Source organism: Staurois parvus, unplaced genomic scaffold, assembly GCF_062004578.1.
Source record: "Staurois parvus isolate SC_StPar_1 unplaced genomic scaffold, SC_StPar_1.0 ptg000589l, whole genome shotgun sequence".
In the NCBI taxonomy this organism is placed as follows: domain Eukaryota; kingdom Metazoa; phylum Chordata; class Amphibia; order Anura; family Ranidae; genus Staurois; species Staurois parvus.
Window position 1 is genome coordinate 3,435,001 of NW_028318385.1, and position 4,151 is coordinate 3,439,151.

A 4,151-nucleotide genomic window follows, 5' to 3' on the forward strand; every position below is an offset into this window, starting at 1 on the left:
ATGGGGGGGTAGGGCACATTACGTGACAGCAGGGCACATTACATAGGAGCAGCACATATTACAAGGGAGCGGGGCACATTACATGGGAAAGGGGACATTACATGAGAGCAGGGCACATTACATGGTGGCAGGACACATTACGTGGGAGAATGGCGCATTACGTGGGAGAATGGCACATTATGTGGGAGCAGGACACATTACATAGGAGTAGGGCACATTATGTGAGAGCAGGGTACAATATGTGGGAGCAAGACATATTACGTGGCAGCAGAGCACATTACATGAGAGCAGGGCAAACTACATGGGGCACAATATGGGTCATACTACATGGGGCACATTATGGGGCATATTACATGGGGCATACCACATGGGGCACAATATGGGGCAAACTACATGGGGCACATTGTGGGGCATACTACATGGGGCACATTGTGGGGTGTACTACATGGAGCACAGTACAGTGCATGCTACATTGGGCACATTATGGGGCACACAATATGAGGCACATTATGGGGCATACTACATGGGGTGCAATATGGGGAATAATGTATGGAGCACATTATGGGTCACACTACATGGTCACATTATGTGGCACACAGCACATACAAGTTTCCTACCAGTTTCATATACAGAGCGTGGCAAGGAAGCGGCTGTGATCTTTCCACTTCTGGCATGATGTTCCCCACTGGCCCCTCATCCCTTCCTGTCCATTCCACATGATGTCACATACAAGCACCTGGGATGGAGGGGAGAAGGGGCCCTGGTTTAGAAACCCTGCATTGGATGATAGACAGGTGTCTTACTGTCCATCTCATAGGTGAGATAGCCAGACATATATAACCTGCTTTGCAAACTAGCACTGTACTGTTATTGTTGACTGGATTTCCAGTACAAATGTGCTTTTAAACTAAACTCCTCCAACCAACAATTTCATCTCACCTGAACTAAGCTACACTAACAGCATATCCCAGCTTCTTACCTCTGTAGAGAGCCACATCCTCTGAACTACTTCCTGTAACCCAACTGACCTCAATATTTAGCCTAAAAGCAAAGTTGTTCTTTAAAACAATGTATATATAAGACTCAGATTTATTTTTCAGTTTTAGATAATGGTTTAAATGCCCATCTGGAATTTTTTTTACAGTTTGTATCCCATTTGGTAGATCTCTGACCAACTTCTGTTCCATAGACAGAATAGGAAATAAAATACAATTATTCTAAAGTAAGGAAGATCTCATTTTAAACAAATTATCAATTGAATAAGTGTACCTATGGAAAGATTCTCCCTCTATTCCTGCTCCAGAGCAGCTGAAAGGGATTGGTTTACTAAAGGCAAATAGACTGTTCACTTTTCAAATACAGTTATACACTGCAAGGGAAATACCCCCAGAGCTTAGTGAATGTGAAAGTTTCATTTTGCAAAGAACACCCAATCACATTCAGGGATTAAAAAAAAACACCATTTTTGTTTGCATATGGTTGGATGATGGAAGTGAGATGTTTCACTCATCCTTTGCAGAGTGCAACTGTACTTGACAAAGTATTTGCCTTTAGTCAATCTACCCCCAATGTTGGATTTTCCCATCACCTGACAATTGTCAACAAATCAAATGTAGAGAGATCCTACCTAGAGAGGAAACAGCCATCAGTAAAATCCTGACAGAGGTTCTTACTCTTCTACACTCTAGCTAAAAAAATGGGTTTGAGTACGTTTTAACTTATTAAGCTTGACTATATCACCCCCCCCCCCCCTCCCCAGGTACTATCATGCTGTCTAACAGTCAAAAGTGACTGCTACCATAAGGGACTGGGACATGGGACTTGATGTCCTAAGATGCACAAACATTCAGGCAGAACCCTCAGAGGCCATAGTATTTGGTTCACTAAAGCATGTGTAACTGTGAAGCAGGAAAAATGGAACATAGGCATCTTCCCAGTTACCTTTGGGAAAACAATAGTAATTGTAATTCCTGAAATCATTCGGATAGGAGCTTCTGTTGGTTCCTATAGACATGAGGTGTCCCCTGATCTATTTAAGTCAGTCTCATCAGGCATCAATCATGTCTTGCCTATGGACTGCTTTAGTCCGAAACCTATCTATTTTGACTGCATACAGAAATGAACTAATGTCTAAGAATCCCCAGCAGAAACCATCATCTAAAGCCAGATATGTCAGAAAACCTTGTCCAAACCCTATTGTTTCACCTATGATAAACTGGCAGTAGATATTTGCATAGAATACTTTAACACAAGCATCGATCTGTATGAATGTCTAAATGTGGACAGTTTGTGCCATATGAAACAAGAACACATTAGTTACAACTGAAAATACACAAATAAACAGGAATACAGTCTCATTTCAAACTAAGATATTTATTTAATCTATTGGAACTGAATATCTTAATAGAGGATATTTATAAGTTAAAGCAATATGCCCAATGTTTGTGCATAGCCAACCAGACCTTTGCTTTCTTTGGTCTCATTTGCTTGATATATTAATGGAAGCTAATGGTTAATTTACTGATATGGGTTTCAGAACATTTGTAATTTTTGTAGTACGTTATTAAACAAGCCAAAGTATCCACATACTTTATTCACATTTTATTATGTATCCAAATTGAATTTGCGGCCAGCCTGGTTTCAAATTAACATCAACGCATTTTGGAACGGTGTAATTTTTTAAACCTGAACAGACATTTAGGGCTGCTTAGTGCTGCTTTACCCTGCCCAAGATGTATTTTAATTTAGAACAGCTTACAATAGTTACGTTTTATTTGGCCGATAGTGTGCTTTACAGTGCCTACTTTATGTAAGATCATACTATTCTCATTATCCAATTACATTTTTTGTTAAAAAATCAATGTTTAGTTTAACAGATCTATTCCGATCTTGAATGTTATAGATAGAGCTATAAAAAGTTATGAATTTATCATGACTATAATATATTAAGACAAAATCTTAGTAGTATAAAAGAAATATCCATTTGCCAATTTCAACATTTCTTACATATGCTGCCTTTTAGTACAGCGATAAGAAAATTCAATGTTATATCAATTGCTATTAAATTCTAATTTAGGGCAAAAAAAATCAAATGCTGCTAGCACAGTTAATAGTTGCATATTGTCTAGACTAGATTTTATTTTTAATGTCATAATGTCATGAAGTTTATAGCTGTATTGAAACAAAACTGTAAAGAAAAAATAACACAAATTAAATGTTGTTGATTCAATTCTTTTATGACATAGGTAAGTGAATTATAAAGTATATGTAAGCAAAGGAAAGAGAAACAATTATTTCTCATTTAGAGATGTTATCTCAGCATGGATGTACTTGCCTGGCAGGAAAAGCATTAAAGCCCAATCAAACCCTGTATATATATTTTTTTTATTATTTTTTTTTTTACTGTAATGCAGTCAGGCTGCATGTACAGTAATTCATATGCTGCTGTTTTAGATTTTTTTATCAGAAAGGGTTAAAACACCCTGTGATAGCACAAGGTTGGAGACTTGACCCCCTGCACACTGCTCCAGTCAACAGTGCTCTCCCTCCCTAAGCATCTTTACAAAGTGCTGCATTTTAACCCTTGCTGCAGCACCTAGCAGTTTAAAAAAACTAAAACAGCAGCATTTTTAAATCTGTATAGCAGCCTGAATGTGTTGCAATAATTACAGTTCAATTGGGTTTAGCATGAACACAGCTGCACACTCAGTTAAAATATATATTTACTGTTTGATCTGCCAAAGGATTTGGAATTTTGCAATTAACTTTAGTACATTTTGTGATTTGTATACCTCTGCCACACTATTGCCAGACAAGTGTTGGTCATGTGTTGTTTTTTTTTATAGCCGTCAATTTACATTTAGCTCTGCAGCTTCCATTCCCTCTCATACTTGTGCACAGGACAATGTATCAACATCATCCTAACTGTCAATGGTTAGGGAGGTTACCCAGGAATCAGTACAGATACAAGAGAAAGTAGTTGGGTTATCTTCCTGGATAAGTGCTGTGCAGTGTTTCTTTGGAATTCAAAAGACTGACTGAACAGGACTAAACCCCTTGGCAGTCAAACAATACCTGCTTACACTGCATGTTGTTTACAGAGGTCAATAACCCAAGCTAAAATGTACACACAACTGCATCAGCAAAGACTT